A 21,150-nucleotide genomic window follows, 5' to 3' on the forward strand; every position below is an offset into this window, starting at 1 on the left:
TACCTCCATCACTCCAGTTCCTGTCCCCTTACCCCTATACATATCTACCTCCATCACTCCAGTATCCCTGTCACTTACCCCTATACAATCTACCTCCATCACTCCAGTATCCCTGTCCACCTTACCCTATACATATCTACCTCCATCACTCCAGTATCCTGTCACTTACCCCTATACATATCTACCCCATCACTCCAGTATCCCTGTCACCTTACCCCCCACATACAATCTACCTCATCACTCCAGTGTAACCTGTCACCTACCCCTATACATATCTACCTTCATCACATCCAGTATCCCTGTCCCTTACCCCTATACATATCTAACTCCACCTCACTACCGCTACACCCTGTCACCTTACCCCTATACATATCCTCCACCTCCCATCACTCCAGTATCCCGTACATTACCCTATTACATATCTACCTCACACTCCAGTATCCTGTCACCCTTACCCCACTGTACATATCTACCTCCACACTCAGTATCCCTGTCACCTTACCCCTATACATATCTACCTCATCACTCCAGTCATCCTGCTCCCTCTACCCCCTGTACCTATCACAGAAAAATTACAGACACCAACGCCAAATAACTAAATACTCATCATAAAACATTTCTGAAAAATACATAGTGTACAGCAATTGAAAGACAGGCATCTTGTGATTCCAGACAATATTTCCGATTTATCAAGTGTTTTACAGCGAAAACACAATATAGCGTTATATTAGCGTAGCCACAATAGCCAAAAACACAAGCAATTTCCCAGTAGCAAAAGTAAGCGATCGTAACAAACAGGCAAAAGATATATAATTTTTGACTAACCTTGATTTTCTTCCTCAGATGACAGTCCTATAACATCAGGTTATACATACACTTATGTTTTGTTCAAAAATGTGCATATTTAGAGCTGAAATCAGTGGTTACCCATTATGCTAACGTAGCTACTATTTCCCACAACGTTCGGATATTTTACTGACACTTTTTCTGACACACATATTCTGACCAAATAGCTATTCATAAACATAACAAAAAAATACATGTTGTATAGGAAATGATAGATCCATTAGTTATTAATGAAATCACAGTGTTAGAATTCTAAAAATAACTTCATTACGTTATGCAGCTTCGGTATAGCTTAGAGTAGCCAAAACGTTGGCCGCCCACGACTAGTACACAGTTCGACAGATATATGAAATAGCATCATAAAATGTTTCTTACTTTTGCTGATCTTTCATCAGAATGTTGGACAAGGTGTCCTTTGTCCAGAACAGTCGGTGTTTGGATTTAGAACCTTCATTTTCCCTCTCGATTTAGGAAGCGCACTTGCCAAGTGGCACAAAGCTCTCCAACGTCAACAAAGTCAGAGAACGGAACACGGCAAAACTCCCGAAAATTTTTCAATAATCTGATGAAACTATATTGAAAAAACATACTTTACGATGATATGGTCACATGTATCAAATAAAATCTATCCCGGAGATGTTAGTCGTTCATAACGACAGCTAAACAGAAGGCAAATCCATGTCCTCTTTCGCGCGCTCCAGAAACAGGAAATGGACGGTCACGTCAAACAAAGAGCTTTTATTCCACCTCAGACCAAGATAAACACGAATTTTTTTCTCTCACCGCCTCTTGACAACCAGGGGAAGGTGTATGAAGTGTACGTAGACTCTTACGTATCATGCCCATGTATAGGCAGGAAGTTGAACAGAGCATCGATTTCTGACATTCCAGTTCCTGGTCAGGAAATGTGCTGCAGAATGAGTTCTGTTTCACTCAGAGAAATAATTCAAACGGTTTTAGAAACTAGAGAGTGTTTTCTATCCAATAGTAATAATAATATGCATATTGTACGAGCAAGAATTGAGTACGAGGCCGTTTGAAATGGGCACGATTTAACTGGCTACTCAATACTGCCCCTTGCAGCCATAAGAAGTTGTTCCAAAACCTAGGGGGAAAAAATGACAACGTTGACCAAAACAATGCATCTTCACAACAAGGAATGAACCCTTAAGGATATAGCTAGGTCTATAAAAACATCTCCACAGAGACATGTTGAAACAGTATTTCCATCATTTCTTGTAATAAGGATGTTCCATCTGAGGTCATGTGCTAACTTACTATCAAGGAACCAAGCAGAGCCTGACAGAAGGTAATGGGAATCAATGGGACAACAGCCTGATGCCAGTCTGGCATGCAGCCATCAATATCAATCATTGTTATTACTGATAATGTCTCCATGCAACCCCGATAAATGTCAGTGCAGCCTCAGCCAACTACAAACCAGCCAGATCTCTCTTCTTTAAGAAAGGATATTATGAGGTACTTAAAAACGCACATTATTTTGTATCAAGCATTGACAGTGAAGGTGATGATATGGAAATCAATCAAGAGAGAGGTAAGGTTAGATATTTGACGGTGAAACGGGGGGTCAGATGAGAGTTTACTAGTGTACCTTCCGTAGGTTCCTCTCCAGGACTAGCTGGTGTGTAGAACAGCCTGGACACCACAGGAGCCAAGTCTTCTTGGGCAGAGGCAGAGCAGGAGGAACACGTCAGGTGCATGTACACACACATACAACCCTGTGTCATTAGCCAAGCAGAATATCATCTTCTCCTCATTAGCAAATGTTCTCCACGACTACATCAGCCCATTTTCCATCTGTCCTGTAGAGAGTGAGACGAACCTTCCCTAAAGAGATGGAACATTGTCTAATTACCCTCCACAGTCAGTTTCCTAACAACCTGTTCCTTAACACACTGCCGATGAGGGTTTCTCCTCCGCAGCATGGCAGGGACTATTCCATGAGAAGTGGCCAGAGAGGGTGGGTTGGAGGGAGCTGGGCTCTGGATGCATGATGTTGGACCTCAGAGGGGGTTCAGCTCCCCTCCTGGAGGGCAGTATTCTGAACACCATGTTAATGGTGGCAGGTGCGAGGATTCAAAGGGAACCCGATAGCTCCTAACTGTCCCGTGCTGGCCTGGGAGGGGGGGTGGCAGATACAGGTCCTCCCCAGTGGGATACGCGGTGCGTCATTGCCATAGGCTCCATGGACATAGGGAACATCAGTGCTCCAAGATGCAGCTCAGAGGACGTGTCATACTCTCCTCACACTGGGACACTACTCTGTCGGGAGGACAGACACTATTCTATCGGGAGGACAGACACTACTCTATCGGGAGGACAGACACTACTCTGTCGGGAGGACAGACACTATTCTATCGGGAGGACAGACAATACTCTGTCGGGAGGACAGACACTACTCTGTCTAGAGGACAGACACTACTCTGTCGGGAGGACAGACACTATTCTATCGGGAGGACAGACACTACTCTGTCGGGAGGACAGACACTACTCTGTCGGGAGGACAGACACCACTCTGTCGGGACAACAGACACTACACTATCGGGAGGACAGACACTACTCTGTCTAGAGAACAGACACTACTCTATCGGGAGGAAAGACACTACTCTGTTGGGAGGACAGACACTATTCTATTGGGAGGACAGACACTATTCTATTGGGAGGACAGACACTACTCTGTCGGGAGGACAGACACTACTCTGTCGGGAGGACAGATTCTGCTCTGTCTAGAGGACAGACACTACTCTATCGGGAGGACAGACACTACTCTATCGGGAGGACAGACACTACTCTGTCGGGAGGACAGACACTACTCTATCTGGAGGACAGACACTACTCTGTCTGGAGGACAGACACTACTCTGTCGGGAGGACGGACACTATTCTATCGGGAAGACAGACACAACTCTGTCGAGAGGACAGACACTATATCGGGAAGACAGACACTACTCTGTTTGGAGGACAGACACTATTCTATCGGGAGGACAGACACTGCTCTGTCGAGATGACAGACACTACTCTGTCGGGAGGACAGAAACTACTCTATCGGGAGAACAGACACTACTCTATCGGGAGAACAGACACTACTCTGTCTAGAGGACAGACACTACTCTATCGGGAGGACAGACACTACTCTGTCTGGAGGACAGACACTACTCTGTCTGGAGGACAGACACTACTCTGTCGGGAGGACAGACACTACTCTATAGGGAGGACAGACACTACTCTGTCTAGAGGACAGACACTACTCTATCGGGAGGACAGACACTACTCTGTCGGGAGGACAGACACTACTCTATCGGGAGGTCAGACACTACTCTGTCGAGAGGACAGACACTACTCTGTAGGGAGGACAGACACTACTCTGTCTGGAGGACAGACACTACTCTGTTTGGAGGACAGACACTATGGGGAGGACAGACAGTACTCTGTCGGGAGGACAGGCACTACTCTGTTTGGAGGACAGACACTATCGGGAGTACAGGCACTACTCTACCGGGATGACAGACACTACTCTATCGGGAGGACAGACTCTACTCTATCGGGAGGACAGACACTACTCTGTCTGGAAGACATACACTACTCTACCGGGAGGACAGACACTACTCTATCATGAGGACAGACACTACTCTGTCTAGAGGACAGACACTACTCTGTCTGGAGGACAGACACTACTCTCTCTGGAGGACAGACACTACTCTGTCTGGAGGACAGACACTACTCTATCGGGAGGACAGACACTACTCTGTCGGGAGGACAGACACTACTCTATCGGGAGGACAGACACTACTCTGTTGGGAAGACAGACACTACTCTGTCTGGAGGACAGACACTACTCTATCGGGAGGACAGACACTACTCTGTCGGGAGGACAGACACTGCTCTGTCTAGAGGACAGACACTACTCTGTCTGGAGGACAGACACTATTCTATTGGGAGGACAGACACTACTCTGTCTGGAGGACAGACACCACTCTGTTGTACAGCAGGGCTGTCGACTGAGACACTTGATGCTTATTCTGTGGAAAATGACTGAAGGAGTTGGAGTATCTGGTGCATATGTGCTGTCTACAGGCTTTTCAGTTTTAAAGTACCCAGGGAGAGAACTCTTTACTGTTAAGACAGCTCATTTCGTGGCCAATGTTCTATTTGAAATTGCACAACCCCATTGTTCCCATAGGGTTGCTAGTTCAAATCCTAGGAAGCCAAGGTGCCATTGAGGAAGACACTCAGATTTAAAAAAAATATATATATTATTTCACCTTCATTTAACCAGGTAAGCAAGTTGAGAAAAAGTTCTCATTTACAACTGCGACCTGGCCAAGACAAAGCAAAGCAGTGCGACACAAACAACAACACAGAGTTACACATGGAATAAACAAGCGTACATTCAATAACACAAGAAAGTCTATATACAGTGTGTGCAAATGGCATGAGGAGGTAGGCAATAAATAGGCCTTGGTAGCGAAGTAATGACATTTTAGCAGATGAACACTGGAGTGAATAATGAGCAGATGATGATGTGCAAGTAGAGATACTGGTGTGCAAAAGAGCAGAAAGTAAATAAAAACAGTATGGGGATGAGGTAGGTAGATTGGGTGGGTTATTTACAGATGGACTATGTACAGCTGCAGCGATCGGTTAGCTGCTCAGATAGCTGATGTTTAAAGTTAGTGAGGGAAATATAAGTCTCCAGCTTCAGCAATTTTTGCAATTCGTTCCAGTCACTGGCAGCAGAGAACTGGAAGGAAATTCGGCCAAAGGAGGTGTTGGCTTTGGGGATGACCAGTGAGATATACCTGCTGGAGCGTGTGCTGCGGGTGGGTGTTGTTATCGTGACCAGTAAGCTGAGATAAGGGGGAGCTTTACCTAGCATAGACTTATAGATGACCTGGAGCCAGTGGGTCTGGCGACGAATATGTAGCGAGGGCCAGCTGGCTAGAGCATACAGGTCGCAGTGGTGGGTGGTATAAGGGGCTTTGGTAACAAAACAGATTGCACTGGGATAGACTGCATCCAGTTTGTTGAGTAGAGTATTGGAAGCTATTTTGGAGATGACATTGCCGAAGTCGTGGATCGGTAGGATAGTCAGTTTTACTAGGGTAAGTTTGGAGGCGTGAGTGAAGGAGGCTTTGTTGCGAAATAGGAAGCCAATTCTAGATTTGATTTTGGATTGGAGATGTTTAAAATGAGTCTGGAAGTAGAGTTAACAGTCTAGCCAGACACCTATGTATTTGTAGTTGTCCACATATTCTAGCTCAGAACCGTCCAGGGTAGTGACGCTAGTCCGGCGGGTGCAGGCAGTGAACGGTTGAAAAGCATGCATTTGGTTTTAGTAGCGTATAAGAGCAGTTGGAGGCCACGGAAGGAGTGTTGTATGGCATTGAAGCTCGTTTGGAGGTTAGATAACACAGTGTCCAAAGAAGGGCCAGATGTATACAGAATGGTGTCGTCTGCATAGAGGTGGATCAGGGAATCACCCGCAGCAAGAGTGACATCATTGATATATACAGAGAAAAGAGTCGGTCCGAGAATTGAACTCTGTGGTACCCTCATAGAGACTGCCAGGGTCCGGACAACAGGCCCTCCAATTTAACACACTGAACTCTGTCTGCAAAGTAGTTGGTGAACCAGGCGAGGCAGTCATTTGAGAAACCAAGGCTATTGAGTCTGCCGATTAGAATACGGTGATTGACGGAGTCGAAAGCCTTGGCCAGGTCGATGAAGACAGCGGCACAGTACTGTCTTTTATCGATGGCGGTTATGATATCGTTTAGTACCTTGAGCGTAGCTGAGGTGCAGCAGTGACCAGCTCGGAAACCGGATTGCACAGCGGAGAAGGTACGGTGGGATTCAAAATGGTCAGTGATTTGTTTGTTGACTTGGCTTTCGAAGACCTTAGATAGGCAGGGCAGGATGGATATAGGTCTGTAACAGTTTGGGTCCAGGGTGTCTCCCCCTTTGAAGAGGAGGATGACCGCGGCAGCTTTACAATCTTTAGGGATCTCGGACGACACGAAAGATAGGTTGAGCAGACTGGTAATAGGGGTTGCAACAATGGCGGCGGATAGTTTTAGAAAGAGAGGGTCCAGATTGTCAAGCCCAGCTGATTTGTACGGGTCCAGGTTTTGCAGCTCTTTCAGAACATCAGCTATCTGGATTTGGGGGAAGGAGAAGCTGGGGAGGATCGGGCAAGTAGCTGCGGGGAGGGCGGAGCTGTTGGCCGGGGTTGGGGTAGCCAGGAGGAAAGCATGGCCAGCCGTAGAGAAATGCTTATTGAAATTTTCGATTATCATGGATTTATCGGTGGTGACTGTGTTACCTAGCCTCAGTGCAGTGGGCAGCTTTGTGTCCCAAAACGTTTTGGAGTTAGAGCTACAGGATGCAAATTTCTGTTTGAAAAAGCTGGCCTTTGCTTTCCTGACTGACTGCGTGTATTGGTTCCTGACTTCCCTGAACAGTTGCATATCACAGGGACTATTTGATGCTATTGCAGTCCGCCACAGGATGTTTTTGTGCTGGTCAAAGGCAGTCAAGTCTGGAGTGAACCAAGGGCTATATCTGTTCTTAGTTCTACATTTTTTGAAAGGGGCATGCTTATTTAAGATGGTGAGGAAGTTTCTTTTAAAGAACGACCAGGCATCCTCGACTGACGGGATGAGGTCAATATCCTTCCAGGATACCCGGGCCAGGTCGATTAGAAAGGCCTGCTCACAAAAGTGTTTTAGGGAGCGTTTGGGGTGGGCGTTTGACCGCGGACCCATAGCGGATGCAGGCAATAAGGCAGTGATCGCTGAGATCCTGATTTAAAACAGCAGAGGTGTATTTGGAGGGCAAGTTGGTCAGGATAATAACTATGAGGGTGCCCATATTTACAGATTTAGGGTTGTACCTGGTGGGTTCCTTGATGATTTGTGTGAGATTGAGGGCATCTAGCTTAGATTGTAGGACTGCCAGGGTGTTAAGCACATCCCAGTTTAGGTCACCTAACAGAACGAACTCTGAAGATAGATGGGGCACAGCTGGGAACTGAGGGGGGTCTATAACAGGGGGCAATAGTGAGAGACTTATTTCTGGAGAGATTAATTTTTAAAATTAGAAATTCAAACTGTTTGGGCATAGACCTGGAAAGTATGACAGAACTTTGCAGGCTATCTCTGCAGTAGATTCCAACTCCTCCCCCTTTGGCAGTTCTATCTTGGCGGAAAATGTTGTAGTTGGGTATGGAAATCTCAACAAAACAATGATAACTATCCTAAACAACAGTAAACAGGGCATATTGACATTTGAGAGAGACATAAAGCGAGGCGTAAAGCAGCCACATGTGTTGATTGGGAGAGCTAGCTAAGACAACAACGGGTAAGACAACAACAGCTAATCAGTTAAGACAACAACAACTGGTAAAATGGGGTTGAATGGGCAAAGAGGGTTGGTTAGCTACACACAGGGCCTGAGTTCACGGCTGGGGCTGACAGATAAACAAAAATAAACAGAATGGAGTACCGTGATTAATGAACAGTCCAGCAGGCATCAGCTATGTAGCCAAGTGATCATAGGGTCCAGTGAACAGCAATAGATGGAGTAGGGAAGCCGCGGGGTGTTCGTTACTACGCTGGCACGCAGGAGACACAGCGTTTAAAGTTAGCAGGCCGGGGCTAGTAGAAGCGTCTGCTCCGACGTCCGACAGAGGCCGGTTGCAGGCACAGCTGATGGAGTATTCGTCTGCAGACCAGTTGAGGTGGTACGACGGGGCGCTGTGTCGACAAGGGGTCCAAGCCAGATGGCGAGAGAGGTATTGTTGTTGTAGTAATTTCTTTTGCTAGCCGGGAGATGCGCCTGGCTCGCGGCTAACTGGTGCTAGCTTCGGGGCAGGGGCATTATCCACTACAGCCACTCAGTAGCAGCGGCAAGGAACCGGTGGAGTAGTGGATTCTAGCCGTGTTTGGGTGGAGTCCGGGTGAACACTGAGTAGGCCAGGAGGTGGGCCTGGCTCAAGGCTAGCTGCAGCGCTGGGTCACTCGGTGGCAGCTAGCTAGCTGTGAAGATCAGGTGTAATGGTCCAGGGGTTACGGCAGGAATCCGGCGTTGTAGTGGAAAAACAGTCCGATATTGGTAGGCCGGCAAGTATTATCCAGGCTAAAAAAAGGGTTTGTGTCTGTGCAGAAGGTAAAGGCCGCTAGCAGTGGCTAACAATGACTAAATAGCTAATTAGCTGGTTAGCTCCTGATGGTTAGCTTCCGATGTAGTTCTGGCTATAAGGTCAAAAAAAAATAGCGGTTCCGTAACACATTGGGTGAGGCAAGTTAAAGGAAGGTATGTTTAATTTAAAATGGAAAAGAGATTGAAAATAAACTTGAAATATATACAAAAAAATACAAAAGATACAAAAGTACACGAGAGGACGAACAAAAACACGTCTGCACTGCTACGCCATCTTGGAGATGAAATTGGTCTGGTATATATTCATCAGTATAAATGGATAATCTGTAAACTGTAAACTCTGCAAGCATTGTTCAATGCAGATTAATTAAATATGTCCCTCTCCTTTTGTGTGTGTGTGTGTGTGTGTGTGTGTGTATGTGTGTGTATCGCACGCCTGTCAAGCTCATCATCATCTCATGATTGCAACTGATCCACTCAGGTAGAACTACATTACTTAAGGGACGCTCCAGCTATCCATCACACACACACACACCACATGCACAAATTCCCCAGAGTGAGGGAGTGGAGGAGTTCTGAGGAGTCCCCCCCCCAGCCCCATGGAGATGGCCACTGGACAGACGTCACCATAGCTCATCTATCTAAGTATGATGACTGACTGGGAAATAATACCAGGATTGCTAAAAACAATAACACTCATAAATAACTATACGGTTAGCGATATAATCATCATCATCACTGTCGCCACTGTTGCCACAATTCAAATGGAAAATGGGGATATATTGTTTGACCCAAAACCCTACACACACACAGGAGATGGAAGGTTCAGGAACACTATCATTCACTCACCCGACCTACTTCCCTCAATCTTGGTTTTCCGTCTTATTTTTTCCATTAATTCTAGTCTGCCTTACAACCCTGATGTCACCTGGTCGGCCAGAAACACTGCCTCGTCTAAGCATCATGGAATTACATTTCTAAAACAACGGCCCTCTATGTAAATGGCTCTGTCTAATACCACTTCCACCCCCTCACCCCCGCTCTACTTCCGTCTTATCCCCTGTCCTGGGCGGTGGGTGGCGAGGTGCAGCTGGACTCACAGGTGCCTGGCATGCAGGTCATGGTAGAAGAGCAGAGCTCTGAGGCGCACCACTGGACCGCCAGGCTCCACGGGAGGCACAGTGACCAGGGAGATCTATAGTACACAGACAGACAGACAAGACAAGAAGTTCTGCAGACAGACAGCTAGTTAGACAGACCGACAGACAGGTATTTAGACAGACAGTCAGGCAGGCAGGCAGTTAGACAGACAGACAGACAGACAGACAGACAGACAGACAGACAGACAGACAGACAGACAGACAGGCAGTTAGACAGACAGACAGACAGGTAGTTAGAGAGACAGTCAGACAGACAGGTAGTTAGACAGACAGACAGACAGACAGACAGACAGACAGACAGACAGACAGACAGGCAGTTAGACAGACAGACAGACAGGTAGTTAGAGAGACAGTCAGACAGACAGGTAGTTAGACAGACAGACAGACAGACAGACAGACAGACAGACAGACAGACAGACTGGTAGTATGACAGACAGACAGACAGGTAGTTATACAGACAGACAGACAGGTAGTTAGACAGACAGGTAGTTTGACAGACAGACAGACAGACAGACAGACAGACAGACAGACAGACAGACAGACAGACAGACAGTTTGACAGACAGGCAGGAAGTCAGACAGAACGGTAGTTAGTCAGACAGACCGGTAGTTAGACAGACAGTCAGACAGACAGGTAGTTTGACAGACAGTCAGACAGACAGGTAGTTTGACAGACAGGTAGTTAGACAAAACGTCAGACAATTAGTTAGACAAACACTCAGACAGACAGGTGGTTTGACAGACAGTCAGACAGCCATGTAGTTTGACAGACAGACAGGTAGTTAGAAAGACTGACAGATAGACAGGTAATTTGACAGACAGGTAGTTAGACAGACATGTAGTTAGACAGGTAGCTTGACAGACAGGTAGTTAGACAGACAGTCAGACAGACAGGTAGTTAGACAGACATACCGGTAGGTAGACAGAGAGTCAGACAGACAGGTATTTAGACAGACAGTCAGGCAGACAGACAGACAGGCAGGCAGGCAGCTAGTTAGACAGACAGACAGACAGACAGACAGACAGACAGACAGACAGACAGACAGACAGACAGACAGACAGACAGATTGACAGGTAGTTAGAGAGACAGTCAGACAGACAGGTAGTCAGACAGACAGACAGACAGACAGGCAGGTAGTTATACAGACAGACAGGTAGTTAGACAGACAGTCAGACAAACCAGGTAGTTAGACAGACAGACAGTCAGGCAGGCAGACAGGCAGTCAGACAGACCGGTAGTTAGACAGACAGTCAGACAGGTAGTTTGACAGACAGTCAGACAGACAGGTAGTTTGACAGACAGTCAGACAGACAGGTAGTTTGACAGACAGTCAGACAGACAGATAGTTTGACAGACAGGTAGTTAGACAAACAGTCAGACAATTAGTTAGACAGACACTCAGACAGACATGTGGTTTGGCAGACAGTCAGACAGCCATGTAGTTTGACAGACAGACAGGTAGTTAGAAAGACTGACAGATAGACAGGTAGTTCAACAGACAGGTAGTTAGACAGACATGTAGTTAGACAGGTAGCTTGACAGACAGGGAGTTAGACAGACAGTCAGACAGACAGGTAGTTAGACAGACAGACAGACAGGTAGTTAGACAGACAGTCAGACAGACAGGTAGTTAGACAGTCCGTCAGACAGCCATATAGTAAGACAGTCAGACAGGTAGTTAGACAGTCAGACAATTAGTTAGACAGACAGACAGACAGGTAGTTAGACAGACAGACAGGCATGCAGGCAGGCAGACAGGTAGTTTGACAGACAGACAGACAGACAGACAGACAGACAGACAGACAGACAGACAGACAGACAGACAGACAGACAGACAGACAGGTAGTTTGACAGACAGGCAGACAGACAGACAGGTCATTTGACAGACAGTCAGACAGACAGGTAGTTTGATAGACAGGTAGATCGTCACAGTCAGACAGGCGGACAGAGAGAAGTACAGCACCTACACACGTAGACCTGATGAAGTCTGCCAGACTATCCTAAATCCTATTACCAAACTTCAGATCTAAGTAATGGATCCCTGTAATCCTTTTATATGAATCCCCTGGATGTTATTATAATGTCCTTCTGGCTGAGGCCGAAGTGAGATCACTCCTTTTTAATCAAGTGGACAAATTTAAGGAAGCAAAGTCAGTGTATCCCATGTTGGGAGAGAGCAGGGGACAGAGGGAGAGCAGGGCCAATCTCCCTTTGTATCTGCCTGGGTCCACACTGTCATTCCACAGGACCATCCAACAGCTAATTAAAAAGAGAGTGAATATTTAATTCCGTTTTGTCACACAGTCATGTAATATTCCATTTCCACACTGTGTCAAGACACAGAAATTAATTTCATCTTCTCCCTCCTACCTAATGAGCAGAAATTACACACGGTTTCCCTGTCTTCTTTCTGAGTGATATTCAAAGACGGATTTCAGCCGGGAAACCTAACTTGTGTCACGAAGAGGGATGAAAATTCTATGGATAAATGTTCTTTCTGCAGACACTTTAGGGAATTGGATTGATCAGAGTTCTATCAGCGTGTTCTAAACCATTATTCCATGTTTTTCATATTCATATTGAAGACTGGCACTCAAATTAGCGTACCTAATGCTAGCATGTCAATTCCCATTCTCCAGCCGGTAAGATTATTTCATCAAATTCCAAACCAGTCACAACAAACAGCATTAGGGAGCTTTCATTGAACTGGTTAGTTTTTTCACAATGGATTTGACATCTTCATGGTAGACAGCTGCATGTCAGGACTACTGTAATGATCTCTCAAATCAGCTCGGATGTTTTGTTGTTCTTGGACGCGGACCAAGAATCTATACAAATGTGATAGAGCATAGAATAGAATGTAATGCAAAACAACACGAGTAGCTAAAGTGCAGACCTGGCAGGAATAACGCTAAGCCACACTGGATATCTGAATTTAAATGTATGTGTGTGCCCTTTGAATATGTCATAAAGTCTCACTGTATGGAGAGGAACAGGGGATGAGTCGTATGGAGAGGACAGGGGATGAGACGTATGGAGAGGAACAGGGGATGAGCCGTATGGAGAGGAACAGGGGATGAGTCGTATGGGACAGAACAGGGGATGAGCCGTATGGAGAAGAACAGGGGATGAGCCGTATGGAGAAGAACAGGAGATGAGTCGTATGGGACAGAACAGGGGATGAGCCGTATGGAGAGGAACAGGGGATGAGTCGTATGGAGAAGAACAGGGGATGAGTCGTATGGAGAGGAACAGGGGATGAGACGTATGGAGAGGAACAGGGGATGAGCCGTATGGAGAGGTACAGGGGATGAGTCGTATGGGACAGAACAGGGGATGAGCCATATGGAGAGGAACAGGGGATGAGTCGTATGGAGAAGAACAGGGGATGAGCCGTATGGAGAGGAAAAGGGGATGAGCCGAATGGAGAGGAAAAGGGGATGAGCCGTATGGAGAGGAACAGGGGATGAGCCGTATGGAGAGGAACAGGGGATGAGTCGTATGGAGAGGTACAGGGGATGAGCCGTATGGAGAGGAACAGGGGATGAGCCGTTTGGAGAGGAACAGGGGATGAGCCGTATGGAGAGGAAAAGGGGATGAGCCGTATGGAGAGGTACAGGGGATGAGTCGTATGGAGAGGAACAGGGGATGAGTCGTATGGGACAGAACAGGGGATGAGCCGTATGGAGAGGCACAGGGGATGAGACGTATGGAGAGGAACAGGGGATGAGCCGTATGGAGAGGAAAAGGGGATGAGCCGTATGGAGAGGAAAAGGGGATGAGCCGTATGGAGAGGAACAGGGGATGAGCCGAATGGAGAGGAACAGGGGATGAGCCGTATGGAGAGGAACAGGGGATGAGCCGAATGGAGAGGAACAGGGGATGAGCTGAATGGAGAGGAAAAGGGGATGAGCCGTATGGAGAGGAACAGGGGATGAGACGTATGGAGAGGAACAGGGGATGAGTCGTATGGAGAGGTACAGGGGATGAGCCGTATGGAGAGGAACAGGGGATGAGCCGTTTGGAGAGGAACAGGGGATGAGCCGTATGGAGAGGAAAAGGGGATGAGCCGTATGGAGAGGTACAGGGGATGAGTCGTATGGAGAGGAACAGGGGATGAGTCGTATGGGACAGAACAGGGGATGAGCCGTATGGAGAGGCACAGGGGATGAGACGTATGGAGAGGAACAGGGGATGAGCCGTATGGAGAGGACAGGGGATGAGCCGTATGGAGAGGAACAGGGGATGAGCCGTATGGGACAGAACAGGGGATGAGCCGTATGGAGAGGAACAGGGGATGAGCCGTATGGAGAGGAACAGGGGATGAGCTGTATGGAGAGGGACAGGGGATGAGCCATATGGAGAGGGACAGGGGATGAGCCGTATGGGAGAGAACAGGGGATGAGCCGTATGGAGAGGAACAGGGGATGAGCCGTATGGAGAGGGACAGGGGATGAGCCGTATGGGAGAGAACAGGGGATGAGCCGTATGGGACAGAAAGGGCGATGAGTCGTATGGAGAGGGACAGGGGATGAGCCGTATAGGACAGAACAGGGGATGAGCCATATGGAGAGGACAGGGGATGAGCCGTATGGAGAGGAACAGGGGATGATCCATATGGGACAGAACAGGGGGTGAGCCGTATGGAGAGGAACAGGGGATGAGCCATATGGAGAGGAACAGGGGATGAGCTGTATGGGACAGAACAAGGGATGAGCCGTATGGGACAGAACAGGGGATGAGTCATATGGAGAGGACAGGGGATGAGCCGTATGGGACAGAACAGGGGATGAGCCGTTTGGAGAGGAACAGGGGATGAGCCGTATGGAGAGGAACAGGGGATGAGCCGTATGGAGAGGAACAGGGGATGAGCCGTATAGAGAGGAACAGGGGATGAGCCGTATGGAGAGGAACAGGGGATGAGCCGTATGGGACACAATAGGTGATGTGCCGTATGGAGAGGAACAGGGGATGAGCCGTATGGAGAAGAACAGGTGATGAGCCGTATGGAGAGGAACAGGGGATGAGCCGTATGGAGAGGGACAGGGGATGAGCGTTTGGAGAGGAACAGGGGATGAGCCGTATGGAGAGGAACAGGGGATGAGCCGTATGGAGAGGTACAGGGGATGAGCCGTATGGAGAGGTACAGGGGATGAGTCGTATGGAGAGGAACAGGGGATGAGACGTATGGAGAGGAACAGGGGATGAGTCGTATTGAGAGGAACAGAGGATGAGACGTATGGAGAGGAACAGGGGATGAGCCGTATGGAGAGGAACAGGGGATGAGCCGTATGGAGAGGAACAGGGGATGAGCCGTATGGGACAGAACAGGGGATGAGCCATATGGAGAGGAAAAGGGGATGAGCCGTGTGGGACAGAACAGGGGATGAGCCGTATGGAGAGGACAGGGGATGAGCCGTATGGAGAGGAACAGGGGATGAGCCGTATGGAGAGGACAGGGGATGAGCCATATGGGACAGAACAGAGGATGAGCCGTATGGAGAGGAACAGGGGATGAGCCGTATGGAGAGGAACAGGGGATGAGCCGTATGGAGAGGAAAAGGGGATGAGCCGTATGGAGAGGTACAGGGGATGAGCCGTATGGAGAGGAACAGGGGATGAGTCGTATGGGACAGAACAGGGGATGAGCCGTATGGAGAGGTACAGGGGATGAGCCGTATGGAGAGGAACAGGGGATGAGTCGTATGGGACAGAACAGGGGATGAGCCGTATGGAGAGGCACAGGGGATGAGACGTATGGAGAGGAACAGGGGATGAGCCGTATGGAGAGGACAGGGGATGAGCCGTATGGAGAGGAACAGGGGATGAGCCGTATGGGACAGAACAGGGGATGAGCCGTATGGAGAGGAACATGTGATGAGCCGTAAGGGACAGAACAGGGGATGAGCCGTATGGAGAGGAACAGGGGATGAGCCGTATGGAGAGGAACAGGGGATGAGCTGTATGGAGAGGGACAGGGGATGAGCCATATGGAGAGGAACAGGGGATGAGCCGTATGGGACAGAACAGGGGATGAGCCGTATGGAGAGGAACATGTGATGAGCCGTAAGGGACAGAACAGGGGATGAGCCGTATGGAGAGGAACAGGGGATGAGCCGTATGGAGAGGAACAGGGGATGAGCTGTATGGAGAGGGACAGGGGATGAGCCATATGGAGAGGGACAGGGGATGAGCCGTATGGGAGAGAACAGGGGATGAGCCGTATGGAGAGGAACAGGGGATGAGCCGTATGGAGAGGAACAGGGGATGAGCCGTAAGGGACAGAACAGGGGATGAGCCGTATGGAGAGGAACAGGGGATGAGCCATATGGAGAGGGACAGGGGATGAGCCGTATGGGAGAGAACAGGGGATGAGCCGTATGGAGAGGAACAGGGGATGAGCCGTATGGAGAGGAACAGGGGATGAGCCGTAAGGGACAGAACAGGGGATGAGCCGTATGGAGAGGAACAGGGGATGAGCCGTATGGAGAGGAACAGGGGATGAGCCATATGGAGAGGGACAGGGGATGAGCCGTATGGGAGAGAACAGGGGATGAGCCGTATGGGACAGAAAGGGCGATGAGTCGTATGGAGAGGGACAGGGGATGAGCCGTATGGGACAGAACAGGGGATGAGCCATATGGAGAGGAACAGGGGATGAGCCGTATGGAGAGGAACAGGGGATGATCCATATGGGACAGAACAGGGGGTGAGCCGTATGGAGAGGAACAGGGGATGAGCCATATGGAGAGGACAGGGGATGAGCTGTATGGGACAGAACAAGGGATGAGCCGTATGGGACAGAACAGGGGATGAGCCGTTTGGAGAGGTACAGGGGATGAGCCGTATGGAGAGGAACAGGGGATGAGCCGTATGGAGAGGAACAGGGGATGAGCCGTATGGATAGGAACAGGGGATGAGCCGTATGGAGAAGAACAGGGGATGAGCCGTATGGAGAGGAACAGGGGATGAGCCGTATGGAGAAGAACAGGGGATAAGCCGTATGGAGAGGAACAGGGGATGAGCCGTATGGAGAGGAACAGGGGATGAGACGTATGGAGAGGAACAGGGGATGAGCCGTATGGAGAAGAACAGGGGATGAGACGTATGGAGAAGAACAGGGGATGAGCCGTATGGAGAGGAAAAGGGGATGAGCCGTATGGAGAGGAACAGGGGATGAGCCGTATGGAGAGGAACAGGGGATGAGCCGTTTGGAGAGGAACAGGGGATGAGCCGTATGGAGAGGAACAGGGGATGAGCCGTATGGAGAGGAACAGGGGATGAGCCGTATGGAGAGGAACAGGGGATGAGACGTATGGAGAGGAACAGGGGATGAGCCGTATGGAGAGGAACAGGGGATGAGCCGTATGGAGAGGAAAAGGGGATGAGCCGTATGGAGAGGAACAGGGGATGAGCCGTATGGAGAGGAACAGGGGATGAGACATATGGAGAGGAACAGGGGATGAGCCGTATGGAGAGGAACAGGGGATGAGCCGTATGGAGAGGAACAGGGGATGAGCCGTATGGAGAGGAACAGGGGATGAGCCGTATGGAGAGGAACAGGGGATGAGCCGTATGGAGAGGAACAGGGGATGAGCCGTATGGAGAGGAACAGGGGATGAGCCGTATGGAGAGGAACAGGGGATGAGCCGTATGGAGAGGAACAGGGGATGAGCCGTATGGAGAGGAACAGGGGATGAGCCGTATGGAGAGGAACAGTACACTCACTACCTGCTGGTCAGATTCCAACGGCAGAACTGACCGGTCTGTGACGAGAACCGCTCTGGATATATGCATGTGAAATGAGAAGATGGATGAAAGAGAGGAAAGGGGAGGGAGGACATAAGAAAAACAGCAGCACCAATATTAGATTATTACTGCACTGTTTTCCTTTTTTCTCTGTTCTCTGTTCTTTGTTGTGGTAGATTTTGGCTGTGAGACAGTCCAGTCTGGGCCATGCTACAACAGAACAGTGGCTGGGGTGGGCAGAAGACAGCATTCTGCGCTGCTGTCTTTAAGAGCATTAGTCATGCTCTAATTGGGGTCAGTGGTGTAAATGTCAAGGTCACCATTGACGGAGGCAGGCAGGCAGACAGGCAGGAGCGGTGTGGTGGGCAGAGCAGAGCAGAGCCCAGTCACCTGCAGCCGGGTCTGTGGAGTGTGTCTGGGATAATCAGCCCTTTCACCATGACGCCACTGAAACTGTCCCACAACATAAAGACCTGAGAAAAGATCCCTCTTATCGGCACTGAGACCCTCCTCTCAAGTTGACTCCAAGGAGAAATGTCACCTCTATGTAGGCTATGCATTGTTCTCACTAAATGAAGCCTGAAACAGTGAGTGAGAGCAGTATCAATGACTATGAAGGGAAGGTGATGAGGAGGAGTACTGGAAGCCAATCTCACCTGGAATAGGTGTTCTTCCTCTGGTCTGCCCCGATGTCCTCATCCTCCACCACAAAGTGACTGCAACTGATTCTCTGGCCATGAGTGTCAATCACAGTTTTGCACCTGGAACAAGGAAGAAGTGAATGAAATAGGCCTAGTGAAAATATGTTGCTGCTGTTTTCATTTACATCCATTGAAAAACACATACAATTAAAAAGTGGTACTGCTTAATAAAAACATCATTGTTATAACAAACACCTACGAAACTTAGCTGTATGTATGATTCATGACACAGGCTTAATTAACGACCTCCGCCAGGAAAGGGAGTTGACATCTGTGCCTAAGAACATTACAGTCTATAGTCCAGCACAAAAGAGAAGTATTGTTTTGGCAGCTTCTCAATGCACCAACGTCAAAACACAAATCCAAACGGCCTGGGCCGATTCATTCATCTTTATAAGAAAATCCAGAGCTGGATGCCTTCTCTTTTATTACCAAAACAATGCCAGCACAAAACAGAACTCACACAATTAGCCAGATTGGTGCCATCTGAGTTAAATGGGGGGGGGGGTAGAGGCTCTCTGAGCCCCCAGTCCTCCCTGAGCCCCCAGTCCTCTCTGAGCCACCGTCCTCTCTGTGCCCCAGTCCTCTCTGCACCCCCAGTCCTCTCTGTGCCCCCAGTCCTCCCTGAGCCCCCAGTCCTCTCTGAGCCACCGTCCTCTCTGTGCCCCAGTCCTCTCTGCACCCCCAGTCCTCTCTGTGCCCCCAGTCTTCCTGAGCCCCCAGTCCTCTCTGCGCCCCCAGTCCACTCTGCGCCCCTAGTCCTCTCTGTGCCCCAGTCCTCTCTGCACCCCTAGTCCTCTCTGAGCCCCTAGTCCTCTCTGTGCCCCCAGTCCTCTCTGAGCCCCCAGTCCTCTCTGCGCCCCCAGTCCCCTCTGCGCCCCTAGTCCTCTCTGTGACCCCAGTCCTTCCTGAGCCCCCAGTCCTCCCTGAGCCCCCAGTCCTCTCTGAGTCACCGTCCTCTCTGTGCCCCAGTCCACTCTGCGCCCCTAGTCCTCTCTGAGCACCCAGTCCTCTCTGTGCCACCAGTCTTCCCTGAGCCCCCAGTCCTTTCAGAGCCCCCAGTCCTCTCTGAGCCCCAAGTCCTCTCTGCACCCCCAGACCTCTCTGAGCAGCAGCAGCAGTGTGACCTTCCTGCCTTGTTCGTCTCAGACAGAGGGGAAACGGTGGGGAATCTCTCTGCTTGTTATGTCAAGAGTTATAAATGTGCTTTATAGGGCTCATTATCCAAACGAATGGGCTTGAGGTGACATCCTTGAAATGGACTTTCACAATAAAGGAGAAGTCAAGCTGCACTCCAAAACGCCCTCTCCCACCCCACTCCAAACCACACCCCTCCGAATAGTCCACGCCTCGGAGAGATTGACTGCAGGATGGACTGTTTATGTAATTGAAGATGTATTTACTAGGAGAGGGCTTGGCAGTGGGGGCTGGCAGTTCAAATCAATCCTAAACCAATGGAGTGAGATATGGGATATAGGAGACGGGATCGCTGGTTTTTAAACAGAAATACTGCACACTCTGCAAAGTACCTTCACAAGCGTTATATAATAGCAATAAGGCCTGAGGGGGTGTGGTATATGGCCAACATACCACGGCTTTCAGCCAATCAGCATTCAGGGCTCGAACCACCCAGTTTATATAGAAGAAGTATAAATGATGGGTGGATAATGTGAATGGATGTGCTTCAACACATCTAGCAGCTTTTACCTTCTGCACAGACACCAGCCCTGTTATTAGCCTGGATATTACTCACCAATTTACCAGCATCGAACTGTCTCTCCACAACAACGCCGGATTCCTGCCGTAATCCCTGAGCCACTACTTCTGATCCTCACAGCTAGCTTGCAGCTAACGCCACTGCCACGAAGCTAGCACCAGTTAGCAAACACAATTCTACAATACCTCTTTCGCCATCGCCATCCAGCTTGGATTCTCTGTCGACACGACCACGTCTGGTCTGCAGACGAATACCCCATCCGCTGTGCCCTCAACCGGCCTCCGTCTGAGCAGACCCCCTCCGTCTGAGCAGACCACCCCCCGGGCTACTAACTTTAAACGCCGCGTGCTAGCGTAGTGGCGGCTTCCCTGCTCCATCTACGGCTGCCCCCTGGACACTATGATCACTTGGCTACATAGCTGATGCCTGCCTGACTGTCCATTAATTCACGGTACTCCATTCTGTTTATTTGTGTTTTATCTGTCGGCTCTGTGTTTTAACTCAGGCTCTGTGTGTAGTTAATCCGACCCTCTCTGCCTAGTCGTCGCCATTTTTACCTGCTGTTGCTGTGTTAGCTGACTAGCTGCTGTTATCTCACCTGTTGTTTTAGCTAGCTCTCCCAATCAAGACCTGCAATCACTTTATGCCTTACTGTATGTCTCTCTCAAATATCAATATGCCTTGTATACTGTTGTTCAGGCTAGTTATCATTGTTTTGGTTTGCAATGGACCCCGTAGTTCCACTCTCCGTACCTCTGATACCTCCTTTGTCCCACCTCCCACACATGCGGTGACCT

At 49.1% G+C, this 21,150-nt stretch overlaps 1 pseudogene; it reads right to left on the minus strand.

Annotated features, from left to right (window-relative positions):
* The window catches only part of LOC120021083, a 105,304-nt pseudogene that overhangs the window by 55,707 nt on the left and 28,447 nt on the right, over positions 1–21,150 (minus strand).

Source organism: Salvelinus namaycush, chromosome 26 (assembly GCF_016432855.1).
Source record: "Salvelinus namaycush isolate Seneca chromosome 26, SaNama_1.0, whole genome shotgun sequence".
In the NCBI taxonomy this organism is placed as follows: domain Eukaryota; kingdom Metazoa; phylum Chordata; class Actinopteri; order Salmoniformes; family Salmonidae; genus Salvelinus; species Salvelinus namaycush.